The sequence below is a fragment of the Tympanuchus pallidicinctus genome, unplaced genomic scaffold (genome assembly GCF_026119805.1).
Source record: "Tympanuchus pallidicinctus isolate F22 unplaced genomic scaffold, pur_lepc_1.0 scaffold14, whole genome shotgun sequence".
NCBI classification, from domain to species: Eukaryota; Metazoa; Chordata; class Aves; order Galliformes; family Phasianidae; genus Tympanuchus; species Tympanuchus pallidicinctus.
Genome location: NW_026294659.1, coordinates 10771031 through 10798276, shown reverse-complemented (window position 1 = coordinate 10798276; position 27246 = coordinate 10771031). Strand labels below are relative to the sequence as shown.

General features: G+C 39.5%; 1 long non-coding RNA gene across 1 annotated transcript in view; it reads left to right on the top strand.

Moving 5' to 3' along the window:
* The window catches only part of LOC128076506 (uncharacterized), a 29639-nt gene extending 2685 nt beyond the window's left edge, over positions 1–26954 (top strand). Inside the window, exon 2 of the long non-coding RNA XR_008204400.1 lies at positions 429–26954. This is a non-coding gene — a long non-coding RNA (uncharacterized LOC128076506). The remainder of the gene's footprint in view (positions 1–428) is intronic.
* Positions 26955–27246: the final 292 nt, after the last annotated feature.

Here is a 27246-nt window from a genome sequence, read left to right as displayed (position 1 = left end):
ATGAAAGGCACTTCTTAAAATCAGTGCACAGTAATTGATATGGAGGAAAGATTTAGGATTAATGCTAGGATTCAAGCTGTCATCTCACTTGGTGTCAAGTCGTTCCCGTATCTCAAATATCCTGGGTCACTAGAATGTAGGTACGAACTCAATCTCTGGAAAGTAATTTCATTTAGTATGGGGTAAATGAAGGATGACCTCCTTCAGAGCTTCATTTTATTCTGTCATTGCTTTTCATTGCTGGCAAGAGCTTATCTTGCTGCTGTCAACTAAAGCAGGTCTCTTTTAGAGATGGTAGAAATCCAACCATTTTTTGTTGTTTTTTGTTTATGTAATTAGCAAGAGTAAGGTGGTCTCATTAATATTCACCACAAAATGCTTTGTAAATTTGTTGATGGCAGGTTCTGACCAGAGGCTTGTTTCTACAGCACTGTTTAGTGTCAGAATCCTAGAATCACAAGGTTGCAAAGGACCTGTAAGATCATCTAGTCCAACCACCCTCCCATCACCATTGCTACCACAAGCACTGAACCATGTCTCGTAGCTCCTCATCCAGACGCCTCTTGAACACTGCCAGGTACGGCGACTGCACCACCTCCCTGGGCAGCCATTCTAGTGCCTGACCACTCTCTGAGAGAAAAAGTTTTTCCTTATTTTTAACCTAAACCTCCTCTGGTGCAACTTGTGGCCATTTCCCTGGGTCCTGTTTGTTGCCTGGGAGAAGAGCCCAAACCCCTCCTCATCACAGCCTCCCTTCAAAGTTGTAGATGCAGTGAGGTTTCCCCTGAGCCTCCTCTTCTCCAGACTAAACAATCCCAGCTCCCTCAGCTGCTCCTCACAAGATTTATGCTCCAGACCTCTCACGGGTTTCAGTGCCCTTCTCTGGACACGTCAGGAATGATGCTGCTTCTGGAGAGGGATGATGCTTCTTGCTGCATATCCTGAGATTTGATCCTTTTTTTTTTTTCTTTTTTTTTTCTTGTGTCATGATCTGGAATGAGACAAAGTATCAGTTCTATCCAATAGAGGCTGGCAAATTTAGCAGAATCCTCACAAGAGCATTACTTCTTCAAAAAAGGCTTGGTCTTCAAAATATAAAGCATTCTGGGCTACCAATATGGAAAATACAGAGAGGAGGGCAAATGGAATGATAGGTATTAAGGAGTTTGAATTTGTACACCTCTTTAAAAAAGCAGAACTCAGGATTTCCTGGGGACCTGTTAGGTCAAGGCTTGAACTGATGACTGGACACCTGGTGAAGGGGTGTCGCTGGCCAGGGGAACACATGCCATTGTGTGCACATGGTGCTCCCCATCTGACCAGAAGAGATGGATCCAGGGTAGAGCCACTCTGGGCTCATATAAGGGCCAGCACTGAAGGAAGAGCATCTCAGGGACCTAAGCTGCTTCCCAACAGTGAGTGCTGTAGTGCTGGAGAGCCCTTCCCCAGTTGGCTGAGTTCTGTTCTTCCTGTATGTGATTGCTGGCCTACTTGGGAATACTTTGCCTGGTATTGCCAAGAACCTGTCTGAAGCAGTTTCATTTCTTCACAAGCAGAACAGTACTCAAATGGGTTACCTGATGGGAGTAGATCATACTGCTTTGTTCTAGCCATATTTGATTTTCTCATAACTCAATGTGACATTTCTCACGTGTCTTTTTTCTTTTACTTCATTTTGAGCTTAATAGAGCCCTATCTTCATCTCTCTTTGTTCTCTGTGCAGTATCATACAAACACGAATTATTTTCTTACAGTAGTTACTTCAGTATGTTGTCTTTGGTTGGAAGGCTGAACCTCCTTGCAGCCTTCATGACAGACAAGCTGGGCTGGCGGAGGAACCATATGCCCTGTTTTTCTTGTATGTGGTCTTGAGGTTCTTTGTGGACAAAACAATTACCACTGAGTCACTTTCTCAAAACCAGGGCATTTGCTGAACAAATCCCGTTTTCTTTTCTGTGTCTGTAGAGCTCTTGCTCTCCAGAAGGTTCTTTGCTGTGCTTCGGTGCTCATATGAAGTGTATCAAAAGCCTGATTTCGTCCATGAAGGTTTTCTGGCTCAGAGAGTTTTTCCATGGACTTCTTCCTCTCTTGACTATTTGACCTCATCATCAGATACGTTCTCTGGTAACTTCAGATGCATACTTGTTTCAAAGTACTGTGATTAACAGAGCGTACTGATTATTATTGATGTACTTAGTATGACTTCCAGGATGGGTAGCAATGTTTCAGTCCCTACTAGATAGAGCTGAAATCTCACATTCTTCCTTAACCCAAGATGATGTTAGTCACCTGCAGCAAGACATGTGATTTCAGTCCTTGGGAAAACAATGGTGCCGGGAGCTGTTAGGTGTATCTGTTCAACTTGATCTTTCATTTCTGCTTTTCAAAGTTATTTGCAGCTACTAACTATAAGCTACTAGGAATAGTGAGGGTAGCAGCCCCTTCTTTATATTGTTGCATGGGATGCATGTATGATGTCTATCAACATTGCTTTTAAAAAAAAAGTAGTCATTCAGGTTTGTGGTCAACATGACACTTGTAACAGCTCAGAGGACCTCTAGCTGTAAGGCATCTCCTGCAGCTGCTTGAGAAAAGTGATAAGACAGGAGCAATGTCAGGTGTGTGTAACGAGATAGACATACTGAAAAAAAGAGCGAAATTAAAAAAGGCCAAGTTGAAGAAGCACAAGATTGTGCACCATTTTGTGTTTTACAAGTTGTAAATCCAGCTCTTGTATTATTGACGGCTTCCCAGGTTTTAGCCGAGCCGCCTGAAATATGTGACTACTGGGCATGTAAGGGAAAGCAGCATAAACTAATACAACCTGACAATAGGTTAATCAGGGGAGAAAATAATCCCTCTGTGTAGCTTTCTGTATTCATTAGTTGTTTTTTTTTTCTGCCTCTTTTTTTCTTACCTGCTTTTTACTTCATTTACTCCAGTACAGAGTCAGAACAAACTGTCAGACTTAAATTACTAAATTACATTTGTGAGATTTGGAATAAAGAGAGTGAGCTGTATTTATTTCACTATTTTAGCAGTAGTTCCATCATTGTCCAGAAGTTCATAATAAAATGATCTGCAATTTGCATGTTCCCTGTTCTGCCTTCCCTCTAGGTCTGATGAGAGCTGTGTTCAATAACCTGAGTTATATTTTGACAGCGGGTGATGGCCAAGATATAAAATCCTTTTCTTCCAGAAGGCTCCATTCACACACACACACACACACACACACGGCCTAAAAAAAGCTTTTTCTATTTGTAAGAAAAAATAAATATACGTAGAAGTAATTACTGAAACTGGATTTTTTAAAAGGAATTCCAATTTCTTCAGCATACTGTCAAAGATATGTTGTGGTTTATTTTTAAGTCTTTAAAGTATTTTACTTAGTTTTTGAGTGGTAGATAAGTCTTTAATAGGCTTCTAGTAAGCGTCTGATGGGAGTAAAAGTGAGTTTACTGCTACTAATGTGTTATTATCATAAAGGTATTGCTTCTTTATGAGAAAGTGTTTAAAGACTAATAATTACTAAATGCTTTGGTTATAGACCTTATTTAGTGATGTCCTGCATTACTGCTTGAATCATGTAGTCATTTTTTGTACACTGCCCTCTCGTTCCCTTGGTCAGCTTGCTTTTAACATCTGCATTGCCTGAAAGGCTCAGAGCTTGAATTCATCTGGCATTCAGGTAGTTATCTGTAGTCCCAAGAAACATGTGGTTAAGCAGTAGTTTCCATCGCTGTGCAGTATGTCAGCAGAAATGATAAAATTTCCCTTGAGCACTGGAGATTGTTCCTCATTTTAAAAGAATAAACGTGACAACAACTCCATCTACACATGGAAAACCAGGAATTTTTATACATAACTATACTTTGAGCTGTCTCATTCAATTTGGAGTCAGTTTTGCTGGGTAGTCTATAGATTCTCTAAGAAGGGTTGACTCTGAGCACTGGTTTGAAGGGACCTACTTGCTGAAATTGTATCAGCAGAAGTAGCAGCTGTTAAAGCAGCCACTTCTGTGTCTTGTTTTTCACACTCTCTAATGTTACAGTAATTGTCAATTTCTGTGATTAGCTGGAGAAATAAATAATATGGAAAAACTACATTTGTCTGGACAGTGTTTTCTTTACAGTCCTTTCGTTAGTTGACTTCCCCAACTCTCCCCCCCTCACCCTGCTACAGGAAATTTTGGCTGTGTCTACTGATGTATGTTCCAAACATGCTTCCACTTACGTTAATAGCTTCAGAAGGTAAGTAGGGTAAGTGTCCACTCCTCCACTTAGAGCCAGATGTGGCTGTCTGTGACATACTGCCTTCTAAAGAAGTCACCTGTATGATAGAAGGAAATCATGAGGCCGTATCTCTACTCTTCAAAAAACAGTGCTTAGTGGGATCTTTCTGCCTTTGTGACCACATGGGAATTTAATACAGCTTCTGAGTAGTTGATAATAAGCGCTGTATTTATGTTAAGTCTTCATTTCACATTCACTATTGTAGCTTTTCTGTAACTTTGTAAAACTGGGCAAGTGCTGTGAAGGAGGTATTTAAGTATGTGGAACACAGGAAGTTCCATGTGAACTTGAGGGTGACAGAGCACTTGGACAGGCTGCCGGGAGAGGCTGTGGTGTGTCCTTCCCTGGACATAATCAAAACCCACCTGAACACGTTTCTGTGTAACCTACTATAGAAGGCCTGCTTTTAGCAAGGGGTTGGACTTGATTATTTGTTGAGGTCCCTTCCACCCTCTGTCGTCTGTTGACTTAATATAAGATGCTGGGCTAATACTGTACCCTGACGATTTTCTGACTTCTAAGAGAAAAACAAATAAATAGCATTTTGTAAATATCCTTGGAGTAAATTTAAAGTAAAATGTATAAACATTTGAAAGGAGCCGTTCATATCAGCAAATGATGAACAGCTCTCTTCTTTACTCTTGCAAATCCTGGAACAGTCTGCAGTATTATCTGAGATGCATTATTAGCTGAATGCTTTTATTTCTTTCTTCCAAAGTGGAGGATGTTACATACTTTCATGAGATTTAATTCAGTTCTTTAACTAGGTTAGCCTTTATTGACAAATCTTTTTAAGAAAGTACCTGAAAAAAACTTTTTTTAAAAAGTTCAACTATTGCGTGTGCTGCTTTTTGCTAAGATTGCCACGAGTGCCTAAACCAATAACATCCACAGCCAATCTGAAAAGCTACTTGATTTGCTGTGGGATCTGAGTCATTTTTTACCACATCTGCCTGTGCGACCACTTTTAAAATCTGTTGATTTGCACAAGTAATAGTAGATAATAAATTTTGTAATCATACGTGAACAACACTATGAAAGGTGTAAACAGCACAAGGCAGTCTGTGACATGGCATGTAAACATGCCTTGCTGGGGATTAAGACTGACTCAGGAAGCTTCATCCTACCCCTGTTAGACATAGGCAGTGACTGCTCTCTGTCCTTGTCTAAACAAGTTCCAGGATTCCCTTAGAGCAACTAGGAACTCAGAGGTATCTCAAATGAAATGATGCTTAAATTTGGAAAGTGTTGCTATTGAGTATGCGACCCCTACTGCTGTAGTTTAAGTAGTAAGAATGTCTCCCCACATTTCAGAATTTCATCAAAACAAGGTGGAGCCCAATCTGATGCATGGCACCTAATGAATAAGATGCAGGGTTATAACCAAAGCATACAAATTTATTTGCAGTGTTTGATTGGAGGATGAATCCTATTATAAATCCTATTATAAAATTCCAAACTGGGATTTGGATATTTTTTGTAAAATTGCTGATGGATTCTGTTCAGGAGCTCTCTGACATTTTGCATTCTCATTTCTTTCACATATCAACAAGAGTTGGATCAGGCCTCGGACAGGATTAAGAACATCAGGAGGGCATGAGGAAAACAAGTTGAGTTTTTTTCTGTTGTAAGCTTGATGTTCGTAAAATCCAAAGCTAACTTTGCCTTTAAACATGCATTTTCTCTTGCTTCCCCCCACCTGCCACTGCTTTACATTTGAGAACCATGGAACAGGAAACTGCTAGTTTAGTTTAGAGAATTTCCCATCTTAAACCTTCTCAAGGTGTGATTTAGCTGTTTGAATTTTTATGCTCTTATATGTATAGATATACATGGTACTAATGCAGTTTTTGTCTGAAAATGAACATGTGGTTGTTTGTTCTTGTGAGTGATGTGTTTCTTTACATGGATGTATACTGGAAAGCTGAAAGAAGGGAGTTGTTGTCAGTCTCAATAGAAGAAGAGATTCTGGAGAAAGGGGCAGCAAAGGGCTGATTTGCTAAGAATGAGCAGTATTTCCCCAAACCTTTTTATGGTTAAATCAGTACTTTTTTTCCACAAGTGGTGGGTTAACAAAAGATTATTTTAAGTTGTAGATGTAAAACTTCAAACAAGCCAATCAGCATTTGGCCAGGGGTTTCTTAGTGTCAGTGAGAAGAAAGTTCATCTTTAATATTCTTCCCACAAATAAAAAAAAATAAAATTGCAGCTTCCATTGAATTCACATACTTACATGTAAGCACTGATGTTCACTACTTTACTAGAGCAGAGTCTCAATAGCTGTCTATATGCCACGAAAGTATTGGTGCAATTGGCACTATTGTCACAGTTTTGAATGTACATGGATACATCTCTTTTTCTCATGGTAGGTGACAGGGAGATAACCTGAAGAAATCTTCTTGTATTGTATTTGTTCCCTGTACAAAAAGGAGAATAAATATTTTATTATAAAACTTAAACACTTTTTTTTTTTTTTTCCAAATGTGTCATTGATTCTTTTTCTAACAGATGATTACTTGTGCTTTTATTACACGTCCCTTTAATGCTGACGTAACCTTCAGTGAGCATCCCAATGTTGAGAACTAATGAAGAGTAACTTGCTGGGCTTTTTCTGATGAATAATCCCACTTCACTAAGGTCCTAAGTCTGCGTGTTAGAGAATACCAGCTGAAGAGAACTTCTACTGAATATTTGGTTAGATCCATTTTTAATGTCAGTTCTGATAAGCTTGCAAAGTTTCAATGCTTATCATAACTTCTTTAGTAGGAAATCGAGTTAGAAACAGTTTTCTTTGTAGATTCAGTGCTGTTCTCAGATTCTGTTAGCTCAGCCCATATTATGGAAGACCTCCTAGGTTGCATTTTCTTCTGCTCTGCTTATGATACCATGCTGGAAACTGAGGCAAAGTCACAGAATAAATAAATGAAAATCAAAACTTCCAAATATAGATGAATGCCACTTTCAGATAGCTTTGTGATATTCACCCATAATATCACGTGTTGTTGGAACTATGTAGGACTGTCATTTTAAAACAAAATCAAATGCTGCAATAGACAATACAGTGACTGTATTGTAGCATACTGAATTTATTTAAAACTTCTGGTGTTAGTAAAACCTGTGTCATCACTGGCTGCTGCTGCAAAGAATCCTGAGATCCTTTTGTAAGGAGGTCCAGCACGTTCATAACAGTGCCTCAGGAGTTGGTTGACTGATGCACAATACATTAAGATGAGTCAATATTATGAGATCAAAGACTGCTATTAAAGGAATTAAAAAAAAAAAAAAATTGTTTTTAAAAACAGAATCTCTAAAAGCTTGAGCCACTGAATTGATCTACTGCTAAATCTTCATTGCCTCTAAATAATTGTTAGTTTGGTTGCCAGTTAGTCAGATTGCGTTTCTAAGCCAGGAGAGTTGGACAAATTTCTATTGCTCTTTATCATAAGCTGTCTTTTGGTACTGTTCCTGTACTGATATAGCAGCTGCTGCTGTGAATCAAAACCCACACACAAGCAGGAGCAGCTCTTTGTTCAAGATAACACTTTTGAATGCAGTGTTACCTGGGTGCTCATCTCTTTCCTAATGAAGAAAAAAAAGAACTATGATTCTGCATGGTTGGCACGGCTTGAAAGGAAACAGTATCTACCAACTGATACAATTAGTAGATTATACAGGAAAATAACCCACACCGTTCTTCAATTCTAAAGCAATCTCCTATCAGTTCTCTATTTTTTTCCCCATTTGGTTACTCTTCATGTACTTTTTTTTCCCCTCGTGTAGTGTTTTACAAATCGTGTCATTATTTGCAGAAAGTTTTAGGAAATAAGTGTCTCTTAACACATATTAATTCTTCAGTTCAAAAATACTGAGATTATTTAATTGTACTGAACTTCATTTTAAGTCCAGCGTTGAAATGTTTCCATTATGCCTATTTGAAAATGTATGAATCATAGTGAAAGTGCCAATTCTGGAAAGTGTTTAATGTTAAATATACAATAAATGTCATAAGGGATAAAAGAAATTAAACTCTTACCTATTGTCTACCTGCTTTGAGGGCTTAACAAATGAGCTATGATTTCTGCTATATATTAACATTCAGAAAGTTTTTCACCACGAACATGTAATTGTTTGCATTAGAAGCTTAATTGTTGTATGCAAAATTAGAATCATGCCTATGGGTATTTCAAATGGAAGACTTAATACCAGCTAATGACATCAGTGTAACTAGTAAAATTGCAGCAGGGAGAGTATTTAAGGATTTGCAGATTGGCCAAATTTATACTGATGAGAAATACATATGATTTAGTCAGTAAAATTTAATGAAACCATGCATATATTGAGGAAATAAAAGCATACAGGCATATTTGTTGCCATGTGTGGAAATTGGTTAACCTCTTACATGGGGGAAAAAATAAGTTCTGCTTTATGGGAATTTCTGCTTATTTTTCCAGAACACTGTTCCTTCTTTTGATGTAAGGTTATAGCCTCTTGCAGATAGGTTTCTTTAGGAAGTAAAACTTATTGAACTTGCTGTTTCTTCATAAACGTGTTTCTTTATCAGGAATACAGAGGCATATTTATTTGCAGAAGGAGCTGAGTAAGTTGGGAATACAGAAAGAAATTGGAGCAGTTTCTATTCAAAGTTTTCCAAGTATTTTCTAGAAAACAACCTCTTGCTTTTTGGCAGTCTTCAACATTGTCTCATCTTCTCCAACTCAAAGATATTCATACCTACAGTAAAGAATAACCAACTCCTTATGGTGGGTAATGTCGTGAGGCTCTGGGCCCTGGCAAAACTCCTCTGTGTTCATCATCTGGCTTGCCAGGTGAGCTATGGCATGTATCATAGGTTTTGTTTCTGTTGTCCCAAACAGTGCAACTGCTTTTCACTTCTGTCTTCAGTGTGGGGTATGACCTCATCCTCTAATTTCACCGAAGTTTTGCTTACTCTAGATAGTAGGATGCTGTAAGTAACTTCTTGCCCTGAGTGGTATTAGATTTAGTATTTCAGATCTTGATATTAATCACAAAGAACAAAGAGATTCAAGGTGAAAATTAAATCAATATTTTGGACTCCTAAGAGAAGGTATGGAATGTGGAATATTAGAATATGTTCATAGTTCACAGAAAATTCTTGAGACTTGCATGGTGTTAATAGGAAAGAGATGCAGATTCAAATACATCCGTACTTTGATGAACCAGACACAACTTTTGGGCAGTCAGTGGATGTACGAGCACTAAAATAGAATGAGATAAATCTCATCTGTAAAGTTAGACAGTTAATTCAGAGACTGAATCAAATTCAGAGGGTGAGCATGCGTTCTGCTAATGTAGAAACAGTATACAGAAGGAACAAAAGGTAAGCCTAATGATTTTATCCATAGAACATCTGAAAGGAAGTAGAACAGAACAACATGTTTTAAGCAAACAGCTCACAAAGTAACTCTCTGATACATCAAAGCTAATTAGGACAGAGTCCAACAATTACAAAAGATATTTAGTTGCAAAGAGATACCCAGCAGTGTTTTGTCTTATCTTCTGAGCAGATCATTAGAGGCTTCCTGTTACATTTTTTCTTGACTTCTTTTCAGGAAAATCTATTGCTCTCTCCTCGGGAGAAGATTGAAGCCTACCAGAACAATTCATTTGGCCTACTCCCAGCCACCTTGTTTTTTTGAGGTGCAGTCAGGGAGTAATAATAGGCTGAATGAATAGTTCTTGCAGTAGTAGTCTGCTCTGATGGTTGGCTTTCCTCATTTTCCTCATCTTGCTACACAACAGATGTTTAAAAGTTTGAGCCAATCAAACCCGTTGCACTTGTGCAAATTGCTTTGCAGATGTTTACAGAAATTAATTTATGTCACAGAGTTGAGCCATGGGCTTTGCTATAGCAGCAAGTTTGGGTACCGCTGGTGTGGCATGTCCTCAGGTTTCTGAGGAAAAGATAGAAACTATCTGTAGTGGTTAATGTAGGGAGAGAAGGGGCTGGCACAATGCGAGGGGTTTCTAAAAGTCTCAGTGTCAGTGTCATCTTTTCCTTTCATATGATTTTGCCCATGATAGCAGCTCGATAGTGTAGGGCACTATTACTACACAGAACAACAGCTACTCTTTCTGTACGTAAAGTGTCGATAGATAGTTCTCCGACTGCTTGGAAAAGTATTTCCCTTACATATAAGAGTGGGAGGAAAAGAGAGAGCTAGCCTGACTGATGCTTAAAGGTATGATTGTTTATTTTTACAGAGGCTAGTATTCAAAAGAAAATCTTTTGGGCCAAACCTATTCTCATGCACACAGCACTTGTTTTTTTCTCCTGTATCAGCCCTTTTCCACAGCCCTCTAACGGTAAGGCACTGTGTGGCTCAATTCTCCTCTCAGCCATGGGATTTCTAACTCAAATTTGTCATGCTCTTGGGGGGAAGTGTGTGTGCTGTACAAGTATGTTTTTCAGGGCTTCATCTTCATCACCATTTGTCATGCTTGATGTAAAGCATATCCTGCCATTTTTCTAAGCGGAGGGAGGCATTGTATAACCTTTCCAGAGCAGATGCTTCATTGCTACTTAACATCTACAGTCCACTGTTTGTAGCTGTTATCCATAGGAAGCCTTACTTTTCAGTGAAAAGGATTTGGGTCTAGAAAAATGCAGATGATGTCTGCAATGGATTCTTCCTGGGTTTTGTTGTTTTTGGGAGTGGGGAAGGTTGGCTTTATTTCAATTTAATCTTCAATGATGAAGCAACTGAATATAATACAAAAATATGTTAGCTTTCTGAAATCAAGGAAACTTCCAACATCCAAGCTCAAAATCCTGACAGTCAGTTCTAACATTTGCAAGTATACACTTGCAAAGAAGAAAAATATTTTGACATCTAGGCTGTCAGATAATCTGTGAGTAGTGGTTGCGTCATTCATGGAGAGAAATGATAACTTCCAGAGTCATTTACTGGGAAAATAATAGGCTTAATGCTGTGAAATGTCCTTCCAGATGCTAGAGAAGTTACCTAGCATTTTTGCAGGGGAAGTTGTTTGGCTTTTAAACATGGGTACTTCTCTTCTGAGGAAAAAAAAAAAAAAAAACAACAGAAAAATACTTGACAGAAATTATCAAAGAAAAGGATATACCTGCAGACAACAGTGTGTTCAAATATGTTTAGAAAGCATAAGGAACCTCACACTGAAGGACATAATGCAAACAGGAAAGGAAAGTAGCACTCAGAAACATGCTCCATGCAGTAAAGGCTCCTGGGTTACACACCAAGTGTTTTTTCTTCTGTTTACTTTCCTTGGAATAATTTTTAAAAGCAGTTCTGCTGTGCCTGGAAAAACTGCAGTGTCTTTGGGCAGAGGTGTTTTCCTGGCACAATGCAATGACTGGTATGTAGAGATCTCATTGCTGTTGGGTTTACATCTCCCAGTTTTGCTTTCGCTGACATTTCATTTTTCTTTGTGATAAAAAGTAGCCTGTTTCTTTAAAGATATGTATGAGCATTATGTGTAATGATTCTAGTAATCATTTCTGAAGTGCTGCTCAGAGGACTAATGTCCAATTTCTATCTACTTGCATATTACTGTTAGGTGCTATCAGTCTGAGTCCACTGGTATGCCTGCTCTTAATCTGTGTTCCATACTGATTAATGAATAAGAATTAAGTAATGATTCTGGCTTCTTGAAAATAAAATACATCTGTGTGTGCATCTTATTATATCATGAGAAATTAGTAAATTTGTTACTCTTGAGTATTGCTTCTGCTAGGAGTGACAATGATAAAAGCCTTGGTTTTGCAAGAATAAGCAAGCCCAGGCCACACAGAAGGGCTGAAAACTTTAAAAGATTATTCAGCACTTAGAGAAAGGTGTTTGTAACACAGGCAGTCTCAGCTTTCAAGTTCTTACTTCTGCCTCTGTCTCATTAGTCAACCAGGTCTCACTGGAACTTAGCTTTCCCTTGGCGGTTAATGCCAGCAGTAATGCTCCATTCATCTGCTTCTGCCAGAATCTTTTTTCATTGCTTTTCCTGATGCATGAGATATTTTCCCTTTTCGGATAAGATGGATTCTTAGATTCAAATGATGACATTTGCTCTGAGCTTCACGTGTCCTGAGTCACTTGTTAGAAACTACCAAGTAAAATGTGTCAGATGTGATCTTGGAGTGTTATACTGTATCTACATCAAGCTTTTATTCTGTTGTTATTCTTAGTGGAAAGACAACATACCCATTATTCCATTATTTATTATATTATTATTCCATTGATGTGGAACTTTCTTGTTTTACTGCTTTCACTTATGTTCAGGGAAGCTAACAAATGAAAACCTGTGATTGTTTTCATCCTCCCTATATATTGTTCTGTATTTCTTCCTTTTCTGAGGCAAAACAGAAATGAGGGAAAGAGAAGACTGATAGTAAGAGGAGGAAAAGGTAAAGGCAAGCAAAACCAGGGTGAACATTTCAAGTTTGGGCATTTTTTCATGGAAGCTTTAATATCCTATTTAAAGAGTTTATAGTTATTCCATATGAAATAACAATAGTGTTATCTTTAACAAAATAAAATAAAATAAAATAAAATAAAATAAAATAAAATCTACCATTTCTAAAGGTAACCAGCTTAGCAACACTGAGGTCAGTTGAGGACAAGTTACACAAACTTTATCCATTGTGTCTCTAACCCATATTTAATATATTTTAAAATACTTCATCTGAGTTGACAAGATGTGCATATGGTATCTGAGTTACCAGACTGAGGAGTTGTAGCCTTTCACCTTCCTCTCTCTGTCTCCTCACCATGGTGCTTCACTCACAATGTTACAGCATCAGACTTACATTATCGGTCCTCTTTAGTCACTAATGCATCCAACATGTTAAAATGTTCAGTACAAATTAAAATCATAAGTAATGGGAGCACATTTCAGCTTCAAAATTACATTTTTTTTCACAAAATCATGTATATTTTTTAAAAAGTAGTTAAGCCTTTTGAAATATATTATGGATGTAGTCATGATTTATTTGCAGACAGTTATGTACTGAAAAAACCTGACAAGTTTCAATCTTGCATTTCGTAAACTAGCTTTTTGTGTATACAAAGCACATGTCAGCAGTTTGTATCTAAACAACATGACAGTTGGCTTCTCCATGTGGCAACTTGTGAAGAAAAATATTTGGGGACTGCACATTTGTGACATGATAAAATGTAATGAAATGTTCAGGAACTAGTTATTCAGAAGTATCTCGTATCCATACAATGAAAATAAAGCAATAAAACGTGCTTGCATTGCTATATCACAGTTCAGCTGCCTGCAATGTCTGAACACATTCAAAACACTCCAAATTCAGTGATGCTGTTGTTTTTTCCCAAATAGGTATACTAAGATGTTACATTTTTATCAGTGAGCTATCTTTGCATTAAAGCAATATCTGCATTTGTCTTTAAACTGTTTAGGATTGTTGTTTTTTTCCCCCCCATCCTAACTGCGGTGAGATGAGAGACATACTGTAATGACACATTCTGTTTGGATTTTGTGTTGAGGGACATGGTTTAATGTGTACTGTTGGTGATAGGTGGATGGTTGGACTGATGATCTTGAAAGTCTTTTCCAACCTTGGTGATGCTGTAATTCTCTGTTAACTTCAGTGGGATCAGGAGTCAGCTGCCGAGAAGAGAATAATATTGTTCCTTGATGAAGCTGAGCCAAAACAAGAAGTTACGTACTTTCTTCTATCTGTTGCCATATTTCTAATTGCATCTTTCATGCTAGTCTAACAGTCAGGCAGTGCAGAATGCAAGGTCAGCTTGCTGATCCACATGAAGGAAATTTAAAAACAGGATTCATCTTGTGCTAATTGCGAGAGGAAAGTCACTGTTGACTTAGTATAGACTCCAAGCAGTGAGTCAACACACAACCACAGGATATTTAAAATGAGTATGATAAGAACTGAAAATGCCAAATGCAGCATTGCTGAAATACTTTATTTTGTAAAAAAAGGAGAAGATATAAAGGTATGTCATTCAATTTTTTTCTGATATAAATGCTATAAATGCAACTGGGAGATACTAAATTTCATGTTTAAAGCAGAAAAGGCTGAGCAGGGCACAGGAAGAAAACTAGGATGATATAGAAGTAGTTTACATCCAGTTGAATGGCTATTTAAATAAGCATTGCAGCACACAGTCTTTCAAATAGAAATGAGGATCATCAGCAAGCCTAAAACACATCATAAAGTGCAGTGCATGAAAATAGTTTAAAACCCCCAAGCATTTTTATTATTACTTTGTCAAAGATGTAGATTCTTTTTTTTATCTCTTTGTTTGTTGTCAAGCCTGCTGGTATATTAAGTATTTATAGTATATAAAATAATTTCTTGTGGGTTTTTTTACTACTACGTCTCGTAAATTGTCTCAGATTTCTGTTCATGTTTGTCTTTTAATTTCTTGTGCCTCATTCATTCTTCTGAAATCAATAAACACCAAATAAATAATAAAAAAAAATAGTAATGAACTGTGCAAAGGTAAGTAGCTTCCTGGTGTGGTCACTAGGGGGAAAAAAATTGGCTTTATCTCCCAGATATTCCCATGAGTCAAAACAGTCATGCAAATATCTGAGCTTTGTATCCAGGATTTTCTTTGCTCATTTTCAAATTCTTTCTGTTCCTTTCAAGCCAAACATAAGCTGGTAATGCTTCCAAATGCATACATCCTATTTAATTAAAAAAGTTCTTTCTGCTATCTCAACTAAGTGATAAAAACCAGACGTTGTAGGGTGCAGGCCAGACTCCAGATTCTGATGTCCCTGAAATTATCTTTAAATAAAGAATTTTGAAACTTCTTTCTTGTTTCCTTCCTATTGTATCAACACATTCTTGGGTGTTTTCTCATCATAATAATGTCCAGTTTTTTGTAGTTGAGATTGTTTTTACTGCTTTTTTTATCATTCTGACGGTTCTCCTAGTGTGTTTCTGCAGAATTCTTTTTTAGTTTAGGCTTATTTGTTTCACTGATAAATAGGTTTGCATACAGTTTTGCATTCCAAACCATGCATCCTTTCAAAGCTACTTTTATAATTATTTCGAAAGGAGAAAAAATACTTGGAAAAAAAAACCCAACAGTTAACCTGTCCAGTTACATGACTCTTGAACAGAGGATCATAGTCAGTAAGGCAAACGTGGCAAATAATGTATCACCAGGACTTCAGTGAAATATTTGGAAATGCATCATTCAGTTTTGCACTCGGCAAGTAAAGTTCACTAGGAATGATGGCACTGCCTGAAGCACCAGATGAGGGGGGATGTCCCAGGCTGCATGTGGGGCATGGTTCTGTCCTACCTGTTATGTTGGTAAGTAGCTGAGAAAAGAAGGAAGGAAGCTGATTTTTATTGCAACTAAATAGAATTCAGTTAGACTGAATAGTCTAGCATATTAGCAATAAAGCAAATGCAGGGTTGAAAATAATAAAATGACAGTACTTTGCGCCTAGTGTGACCTAGTGCTGCTAAGGCAATGTGGTCAAGAACAGAGTTGTTCCAGAACGGTCCGGGTAACAGAAATGCTGAATGAAACCTAGGAGCAGCATCAAGCAAGTGCATACAGCACAAACAGATGGAGTTTTGAATAGCAGAGATACTGCTTAACATATATTACCTTTTCACAAGATTTTGTGATCGCGTTGAAATAGTGATTTCAGTTCCATCTCAGAAAAATATTAAGGTGGTATATGAAAGAGCAGAAAATTAACATGGAGATTAAAAATTATGATTTAAACAACAAATGTAAAAACAAAAACAAAAACACATGAAACTTACTGATTATTCTAATTAACAGTGTCTCGAGTGCAGTAGACTTATTTAGTTCTGGGCTCCCCAGTACAAAAAAGACAGGGATCTCTTGGAAAGAGTCCAGCGGAGGGCCGCAAAGATGGTGAAGGGCCTGGAGCATCTCTCCTATGAGGAAAGGCTGAGTGAACTGGGTCTGTTCAGCCTTGAGAAAAGAAGGCTGAGAGGGGACCTGATCCAGGTCTATAAATATCTGAGGTGTGGGGGGCAGAATGGCGAGGCCGGACTGTTTTCAGTGGTGAGTGGAGACAGGACAAGGGGAAACGGCTGGAAACTGCAGCATAGGAAGTTCTGCACCAATGTGCGCAAGATCTTCTTTACAGTGAGGTGACGGAGCACTGGAACAGGCTGCCCAGGGAGGTGGTGGAGTCTCCTTCTCTGGAGATGTTCAAGACCTGCCTGGATGCCTACCTGTGCGACCTGCTGTAGGGAACCTGCTTTGGCAGGGGGGTTGGACTCGATGATCTCTGGAGGTCCCTTCCAACCCCTACAATTCTGTGAAATTCTCTAAGGTTTGGTTCCCAAATCTTGACTTTGTGTTTACAGTTTCAGAGATAATTGTCACCAAAAAATGGGAATATTGATCATGTTTATTGTGCTTCTTGCTTATCTCAATCCCCAAATTTGACAGATGCTTTTCTGTTCTTCTAAAACAGGTTTGAATATTCAGAATTGTTATGCAATTTGTATTAGAGTGCAACTTATTAAATAAAACTAAAGAAAGTAGATGAAATTTAAAAATATAAAACTCAGACTAAGTATTAGCAAACATTTCGTTTCTGATACCAATCTGGCAGTATAAGTAATTGGGTTGTACATCTAAAACTAGATAGGAAAAGACAGAAAAAATCAGTGATTCATTTTGTATTGGTTGGATGTGGTAGAATAACTAATAAAGCAGGTTTTCAACATCTGAAACTTCTACTGCATCCAGGAGGTTGAAACTGCATACACATGCATGCAAGGGGCTCCAGAATTTTACCATATAATTGGAAAATCTAGCAACTTTCATCTGACAAGGTAATCCCAAAGTATTCTGTTCTGCACGAGAATGAGGACTTTAAAAAAAAGGAATCTATTTATTTTGAAATAAATAGGAAAGAGTAAATTTTTCAAGATTCTTAAATTGTCACAGATCATTTTGTCTTTTGAGCCTTGCTTTTCAGTTCTGCCATCTATCTGACAGCTTAGTTTGCTCAGATGGAGGGAGTGACTATGTGACTTTGAGTATCTGGAAATCCAGATCTGCTGAAAAGAATTTTTTGGAGGCTGAGCTTGCTTCTCTGCCTGCAGAAAGAGTTGTTACCCATTTAACGAGGCACTGTCCCAGTCAAAATTACATTCTGTTTATTAATTTAGAGTCTTTAGGATATTAGTATACATTTGTTTGAATATAGATGTTGAGAATTCACTGGAAGGAAAGCAAATGTCAAGGATCAAGAATTGCATGTTACATTACTTTGATTGCGTGAACAGCTTAGCAGAGGTTACCCTGTTGTAAGAAGGGACCAAGAAGCACACAAAACTCATCATCAATTCATATTTCTGCTGACCAGAGTTCTGGAAGTGAGCAGGGTGAATGGAGAAGAATTTCAGCTTTATAGCATGTTTTCTATAAAAAGCTTCCTTTTGATGTCTCTGTTTCATTCTTCTCATTTTCCATATCAAAGCTAAAACTTCCTTTTCCTGCAATTCTTCCATTTTACATCATTGCAGCACAGTGAATTAACTCTTCCAAATCAGGAGTCGACATTGTATAGCTTAAGGAGGCACCTAATCACTGATTTATAGTCCTAAAAAAATCACAAGCCTTCCCAGATGACATTTTCATTTTCAGTAAATTGAAGATGGGTTTAGCAAACAGCTGCTTTGTACAGAATAAGGATAGGACATCTTATTCTTACATGGAGCATGCAGTAGTTACTGTATATGAGGAATCATGAAGGAGCCAAGTAACTCTGGATTATTGATCTATTTGTCTGCTGGGAGTTTGTGAACGAAAAATGTTTTGCCCTCTTGTTCTTAATTCAGTTGCCATTAGTGTAGAGGTTACTCTGGGATCACTGTGAAAGGAATTGATATAATGCCTACAGTGCTGAAAGAATGTTTCTTCTCTAAATAAAAATATATGGAAGTTAACATTAAAAAAAAAAAAAATACAGTGTTTGGTAACTTAGAAACCACAGTGTTTTACAGAACCAAGATCAATCAAAAGCTGCTATACTGCATGGCTTAAGGCCTTGTAGAATTGTACTTTGCACATAAACAGCCTAACTGTAGTGTAAGCAGTAATTATTACCCCATCTCCTAATAGATCTATTTACACTTATTTTGTTTGACTGACATCATAAAAGGTAAACTAGCTCCATTTTGTGCGTGGTATAAATATACTTCTGATTTCATTGTAATTGCTTGCAGTAGTTTGTTTTGTCACAGCAGATGAGACCTTCCCTCATTCACACTTCTAAAATCCTCTTGACTTGATATAACAGAAATGTAACTACAAAACTTTGTGCAAGCTATGATACAGTGAATAGCATTTGCAGTAATGCATGAATCATAGTTTGCCCTTCTTTATATCCAGCTAACAGGGAGTGCTTTGTCGTAATTTCTACAGTATGTTTTCTTATATCTAGCAGAACAACTGTGTCTTTTGTAACAATGAACAAGGAACTGCAAAAGTCTCCAAGCTCAGTGCAGGTGTTTACAGCTTTTTTTGCCTTTCTCTTGACGTGTTTTGTGCCAGCACGTGTAATGGACTGGCTGCTTTTCAGCATACACTTTTCGCGGGAGCCTGGCAGGATCCTCCGAATGTGCTTGCCTCCCTGCATTACATCGTGTTCCCTGTTGCATTCCCTTTCTTGCTCTTCTGCCACACTTTGCTGCCTATTTGAATTTTTTTTCACCTTCAGAGCAGAAGTAATTTGGCTTTTTTAATTTTACTACTCTTTTAAAGAACTTGTCATCCTTCTCTATGCTCGACTGGTTCTCGGCGTCAGCTTGAAGCTGGGCCAGAAGGTGCTTTGGCCCCACTGCAGCTGCCAGCTGCAGGCCTCACGTTTTATTTCCCATCCTGCTCTCTGCAGGGCCTGCTCAGAGACCATGGCACCACACCTGCACTGGCAGTCCTCGGACGGGAGCTGTTTGCAGGGCATACGGAAAATAGCCTCCTGTAAGGATCACCAATATGAGTTTTGAGAGCCCTTCTGCATTGCTATGTATGTTTGGAACCAGTAACAGAAAGGGAGGCATGGCTGCATGCCAATGGAGCCTGGGCTACCAGTGTGAGCAGTGCTGAACCCGAAGGGAGGAGGTTGCAAGGAACTGAAAGGAGCGCAGCTAGCTCGACGATCATATTAGCCCCTCAAAAAGCGGGTCTGGGACCTGTGGGTAAAGGAGAGGAAGGCTATGAGAAATCTGAACAGCTGCAATAATTTGTGTTTGAGAAATGGACCATACTCAAGGAACTATTTCTTCTCAGAAAGACTGGTGAAGCAGTGGCACAGGCTGCTCAGGGAGGTGGTGGAGTCACCGTCCCTGGAGGTGTTCAAGAGCCATGTGAATCATAGAATCATAGAATCACCAAGGTTGGAAAAGACCTAAAAGATCATCCAGTCCAACCATTCACCTGTTCCCAATAGCTCCTACTAAACCATGTCCCTCAACACAACATCCAGCCTTTCCTTGAACATCCCCAGGGTCGGTGACTCCACCACCTCCCTGGGCAGTCCATTCCAGTGCCTGACCACCCTTTCTGAAAAGCAATACTTCCTCATGTCCAGCCTGAATCTCCCCTGCCGTAGCTTGAAGCCATTCCCCCTGGTCCTATCACTAATGACACGAGAGAAGAGGCCGACCCCCAGCTGACTACAACTCCCTTCAGGAAGTTACAGAGAGCAATGAGGTCTCCCCTGAGCCTCCTCTTCTCCAGGCTGAACATTCCCAGCTCCTTCAGCCTCTCCTCATATGGCCTGTGTTCCAGACCCCTCACCAGCTTTGTTGCCCTCCTTTGAACACGTTCCAGGGCCTCAATATCTTTCTTGCAGTAAGGGGCCCAAAACTAGACACAGTACTCGAGGTGCGGCCTCACCAGTGCTGAGTATAGGGGATGTGGCAACGAGGGACGTGGGCAGTGGGCTTGGTGGAGGAGGGCTGACAGTTGGACTAGATTGTCTTAGAGATCCTTTCCGGCCTTGGTGATTCTGTGACCTCAGTTATGTGCCTGTGTGTGGATGAGGTGCCATACCCTGAATGCTCTGGAGATGGCCAAAGGAGGAGCAGGGGACCTACAGGCTGCCTCAGGCCCCTGGCAGTAGCTTCTGAGATCAGATATTCACACCGTGACATTTCTGCACAGACAGACAGACACAAACAAGCTGACATGGCTGACAGACAATCTACAATCTGTTCAAACTGTGACTAAATCTAGCAGTGGCTTCTGAGCAGACCTCTGCTCAGAAACCACTGCTGTGTCCTACCTACGCTCATGTAATCCCCTGTGTGAAATGATGACCCTTCGCTTCTCCCTGAAATTCAGTGGCATGCTTTCATTCCTTATTTCAATATTGTTTTTACTTGAGCAACTTTCATCATAGTCCAGCATTACATACGGGCCTCAGCACTGCTCAGAAATATCAGTAAGAGTAAGAACTGGAAGAGATTTTTAAAATGCTATTCAACTTCTTTTGAAGTCAGCATGAATTAATATGCAGAATTGAAAAAGCATGATACTATAGGTTAAAACAGTGTTTGTGCAAGGCTGCCCTTCAGCAAACACAGTTACTCTGAGCAGAATGCATTGGTGGTGCGTATCTACAGTGCCAAAAGACTATTTTTTATGGGCTGTGTTGGAAAGAAATAAAAATTCATACCTCATTTTTTTTGTAAACAGAAAGCAGCTGTTTGCAGCACTAGACATTAAGCTAGGAACTCCTAAAAGATTTATGTTAACTAAGAGCATTTAATAAGTTCATAATGTGAGCGCTAATGAATGAGTTGATTTTAATACGAATCATATTTTACCATAGAAACATCATTATGTTTTGACTACCTACAGTTTAATTTTATCCTTATTTGACATTCTTGGTAGGCGAGGCCAAAAGCAAACTGGGATATCCAGTACTACAGATCTAGATAAAAAGAAAAAAATAAGAGAACTCTGAGATAAATCTGAGTCATCTGAAGCACAGCTGAGAAAACAGAGAAGTGTCTGAACTCAAAGCAGCACTCCCTAGCTGGTAAGGATGAAGCCCAGCATCACCAATCTCACTGCAAAATGTGTGAAAGGAGGACCACGGTGGTTAAGAAAGAGAGAGAAGAGAGATCTGGGAGCAAAAAAGAAGGAGGGCTGCTTGGTTTTGCCAATATTCTGCTTGCTAGCTGAGAAGCATGACTATGTTCTATTTCATAGAATCACAGAATATCCCAAGTTGGAATGGACCCATAAAGATCATCCAACTCTTTCATTCATTGTCTCAGCTGCCTTTGTGCAGCGAGGCAGCTGCCTTGCTGATGGACGGAGAAAGCTGGATTCTCCAACTACAGGACCCTAACTTCACAGTCACTGAGTAATTAAAAACAGGCAAACGTGTGCATGCTTCTTAAAATACAGCACTGCACTTATAAATGTAATTGAGCTGTGATTAATTCCTCACATTTCATTATAAACTAATACAAATCCATTACAGGGCAATGAATGGGTCCTGCTAATAGCAAGTTCATATCTTTGTTCTGCACAGTCTGCAGCCACACAAAACTTTGCAAAGGCTGAGCCAACACTAGCGTGATGTTTTGGTGGCACTTCCTGCCTCCTTTCCACATATGAACGGGACATTGCAAGCTGTCAGTATGTTTAGTATCAGAATCTTAGCACATCTTGAAAGTCTTGTATGCATACTTCTGGGTATATTAAAGCATTTCTGCTGTTCCTGAGCTAAAGAGAAACTTGTTTTTCTCTCCCTTGAAACAAACCCTGTAGGGCCAGATGGATATTATCTTATTGCCAGTAACATGAAGGCAACATCTCAGATACGGATTATCTCAGAGTTATCCTTCTTGACAAATGGACTGTGAAGCCATAATTATTTCATCTTTCAAAGCAGTTTCCAGTCATGCCTTAGCCAAATGAGCACCAACAAAGTCTCTGTAGCGCTGACCATAGGCGTATATTTTCTTTCCCCTTTTTTATCCTGTGCATTTCAGGGTTTTTCATTCTGCTGTGTGAAAGGCATATGCATAGACTAAGCACATTTAGAGGGCTTTATGTGTTCCTTGTTTGGTTAGCTCAGTGACATACAGAATCCCCCACCAACTATCTCATCAGAACCACAACACATCTGCATGCAGCCCTGGCTAAAAAGTTCTTCAGAAATGCCCATGCTCTGTCAAACACACTGATTCTTTAACATTGACTTCTACCATTTGCTTCTCCCCCCAAATTATTGCATCCGGTTTTACTCCTCAGTCATTTGGGGAAGCAGAGAAAGGCACAAAAGGGAAAAAAATATTGGAGTGTATTTTTAGTTCCCTTTATTGCATTTCAGTACAATTGCTTTCTGGTTTCAAAGGAAGTATAACTGAAACTCAATGTGGTTTTAGAATAAGGAAAATGTTAGATAAAAAATAACATTTTAAATCAGGGAAATGATCTCTGAATTAAAATACTTTCTTCTTGTGGCTTTGCAGAATCACCTTCCCTTTGCCTTTAGGGTAGTCAGAACAATTTTCATGCCAAACCAATATTTGAATTCTTGTTCTTTCCAAAGAAAACTAGTGGGTGGGTTTCTGTCTGGGAGCTAAACCAGAGAATTTCCCTAGGGTTTAGCTGCAATTCAGCTTTGGGGAGGCCAGCATCCAGTCCATCATGCTGGTTTCCATCAACAATGGCACGTAGCGTCACGTAGCAGACACAGGAGAGCTTTATGCTAAGATTGTTATGAGGACTGCTCTGAAAGTAATGCCTCCTATTTTGTATGTTGGCCCACAATGCCAGAGGCAGATGTTGGTGCTATGGCTGTAGACGTTGAACCTTCCTATTAATACGCTGTTCCATTTTGGTGCTGTGTGACAGATGGCAGAAGAGGGGCACTCTGACACAGTGGTGACTGTCATGGAAGTGTGTATGAAGCAAAGGTGTGTCACTGAATTCCTCCACGTGGAATGGCACCCACTGACATCCAAGGATATTTACTGAATATTTCTGGAGACCAGGCAGTGGATGTGAGCACGCTGAGGTGCTGGGTTGTACCTTTCAGCTATGTTGACAGCAACAGTGGGACACCAGTGCAGACTGTTACAAGCACAGCATGCAGCTCTCATTCATCACTGGCAGAAATGCACAGCTATGGTGGTGACTGTGTTGACAAACAGTGTTTTGTATCTGAGTTTTGCTCTATCAAATGGTGTTATTATCTTTGTTTCCATGGAAATAAACAGGAGGTATTACTTTTGGAGCAGTCTACATACAATGCCTCCTTTCCCACTGATCATGCTAGAAATGTAGTCTACAGCAAACACCATTCCTTTTTTTACAGGAGTGATCCTGTGCTTTCAGGTACATGGCACAGCATTCAGCCATGAGCCATGTCTTTAACTGGCTGCTATTGCTAGTTCAACCCAAGAAGAAAACATTGAGAATATTCAGAAGAAAATATCCTATAACAAGTTTAACTTTGCTTTTTGTTTGTTTGTCTGTTTTTGCTGTGCCACAGCTAACAGGGATGATTAACAAAGATGGACAACATTACAGTCACTGTGGGCAGCTGAAGTTGACCAGGTAAGTGCAGCATACCAAGTCAAGCAATGAAGGGGCATAAAATTGGCCCTGTGAAAGAAAAAGAGAAGAAACACTCCTCACTTGCAGGAAGAAAATTTTGACTGGGAAATACCAGGGAGCTTGCATGAAAAGCAGTAAGACAAATAGATCTGATCTCTGTGGCCCATGTCAAAATTCCTCTGGATGGCAGCAAGACTGGGATCCAACTGTAATCACGCAGCTGCAGCTGCCAGGCAACACTAGTAACCTATGCACATGAATACCTGCATGTTTCCTCTTAGTGCATCTTCCAGCAAACACGTCTTTTTGGGGCAGGGTAGTTTTTAACTCTAATACTCTCGGTGTGCTGCTGATTGTGCACCAACACAAACTGGGGAATCAGCTGGATACAGATCTACAGATCTCACCAACTCTTTCTGAGATGTGTTGCAGATGGAGCGCAGAGACTCTCAGACTCTAAGATGATATACGAATCCTGAGGCAAAAGAAGACCTGAACCCAAATAATCAGCTGGGGCTTTTCCCATCTGACTGACCTCCTCTATAATCTTTCTGGATAATGACGAAAAATAAGCTGTTTGTTTCACCAATAATCTAATGATACAGAATTTGTACTATCTGCGTATGCACTCACCTGCAAAAGATAGAAATTTGTTTGTATTTTTTGAGGTAATATTTATGAGCTAATAACTTTTTATGTAATACACGCACTGCTTCTGCAAATACAAATTATAGATATACATGTGCTTTTAAAATGTGCTAGTATGACACTTGTAAGGCATGTTTCTCAATGAAGAATTAATATTTCTTTTTTTCTCACTTCATTTCTCATTGCAATGCACAAGAAAGTTTCAACTTATTTTGGCGGACTTGCACTTAGAACTGTGTAGCATTTATTTGCAATACTGCTCTCACAGAATGTTGCCATGTTATTGCACTTCTTTGAAGTTTTTCTCTGAAAGGTTCTTTGCAAAGGCTGTGTAGGAGGCTTTGCTACAGGGAGGTTTGGAATTGTTTTTCTGAAAATTGTTCTGAAAAGTCTGTCCTTTTCAAGGTCTTGGCCAGGTGCACAGCTATTTTCCTCTTTCCATTTTCTTCAACTCTGCAGCACAGAATAATAGTTCCTATCTAAAATTTTATATATATAATGCATTGCAGACTCTACCACATACTTCCCTTTTCAGCAGCTTTATTGAACACCAAGGCACTTTCAGTGATTCTTCTGCCTACCTAACATTCAGTCTCTGAGATCAGCCAAACACAGGGACCAGTTCTACCACCATTACAGTCATGATACTTTCTTTACATTACATTCCCAAACGTCAATGGATCTCTCATAAATTGTTCATAAATCTCATAAATCTGTGTCAAGAGTTAACAGCATCTGTCTCATGCTCACCTGCATCACCAAACAGCCTCTTGAGAAAGGTGTCTTCATGAATACTGACCAGCCAGCAACAGCACAGCAGCCAGTCCCCCTGGCTCCCTCCAGGTTTCACCACTGCCACAGAAAGGAGAACTGGAGCTCCCAGAGTACTCCAATGCTATTCTGCATGGGATTTCAGCTCATCACAACGCAGAAGAAACACTAGAAGCCCAATGCTCTTCACTCAGTGTTGTCAAGCACGTGTCAGTGGGCTGGTAGATTGAACTTTGTGTCCATAATGAAGAGGAGGAGCCATGTGGTCTACAGTAAAGACCCCAGTCTGCTTCAAATGCTGTCGGTTCCTTTCCTGATGAATGCCACAAATATCCTGCACAGAACACAGCACTGACCTGGTTAATGCAGCACACTGGGTTGGTAGTGGCACTCTTCGAAGGCTGTTCCTCCAGGAAGCTCACCAACATCCTTGCAGGATCAGTCTAAAGCTATGCTTTGACACTGTGCCTTTTGCACAGAGAGGCAACCCTAAGGTTTTTGCATATATTGATACATACATGAGAAAGCAGATACTTTCTCTAGTCCCAGGCAGTTGCAGTAAAGATCCATAGAGAACCTGAATAGTCATAATTTCTTAGTGTGTTAAGCAGTTCAGACTATGGAAAGAAGACATTTCTGAGAAACAGATTTTATAGACTGAGCTGAACAGATTTTTGGCATTATTTGTAAGCCAGTCATTGTTAAGCCTTTGTACTTAGAAGAGCAATTATGTCTCCTTTGGAAACATCCTTAGTTGAACTCTTAAAATAATAAAAACACTCCTCCGTAAGACCACATTAACATATGGTTTTCGTAATGACAGCACAAACAAATCACCCACTCATCACACACATTTAGGAAGAAGACAGGAACAAACAGAACAAAAAATTTCTACAGATTACTTAAGAGATCCTGATCAATCAAGGGAAAAAAAAAAAAAAGAAGTGAACTAAACTGAATTCAGAATTTGTCTATGGGATATTGAATACAGATAAAATATGCATCATACAAATAACCAAAACCAAAAATACCACTGAACTTTGTAAGGCAAAGTTTATAGATATCAAGCTGCAAAACTGTTTTGCAGAAATGTCAAGCTGAGGATGCCTAGCTTGCTAGTTTGCTTTTTAACTTTGGTGATGCATCATCAGTAAGCAAGAAAGAGAGAAGGTGTGTTTGCACCAGTGACCAGCTGGAGTACCTTTGCTCCAAGGGGACTTAGCACCCCCCAGAGACTTGTGGGCAAGTCCCAGCCAAACCAGAGCCTTCACTACATGCACTGCTTCACATCCAAGAGCAGCAGCAGGAATCTGCATTCTTGAAGCTCATGTGCATCTTCTTGAGGCTGAGCACAGGGAACAAATTGGACTACCAGCAGTGGCCAGCACAGCTCCCATGCAGCTCCCTGCGACAGCATCAGCATGATGTCAGAGCAGAGGAAAAAAGAGCAAATAAGATCCACGTTCAAAATGGAGTTTGTAGTCTGACAGAGACCCAGAGGGAGCCTTTACTGGGAAACAATTAAAAAAATGAGCGAGAGCAAATTCCTCTAAGGAGTGTTTTTGCCTGCATGTAGTTCTGTTGTTTTTGCTTGCTCTCTTCCAAGTGAATCTATGTCTTGTGAATAAAAGAATGGATGAGAAAACTCTATGCACTCATTTTGATTCCATTTGGGAAAGGGGGCAAAGCAGATCTCTCACACTTGTCATTCCCTCAGAGCAGAATCACTGAGCAGCCCAAGTTGGAAGAGACCCACAGGGATCATTGAGGCCACCTCCTGGTTCCACACAGGACCACCCAAAATCAAGCTCCATATTTGAGAGCACTGCCCAGATGCTCTCTGAACTCCAGCACTGGTGGCCGTGCCCACAGCCCTGTGCATCCCGTTCCATGCTGAGACCCTGTGGTGCAGCCCCTTTCCCTGACCCCCAGCTGCC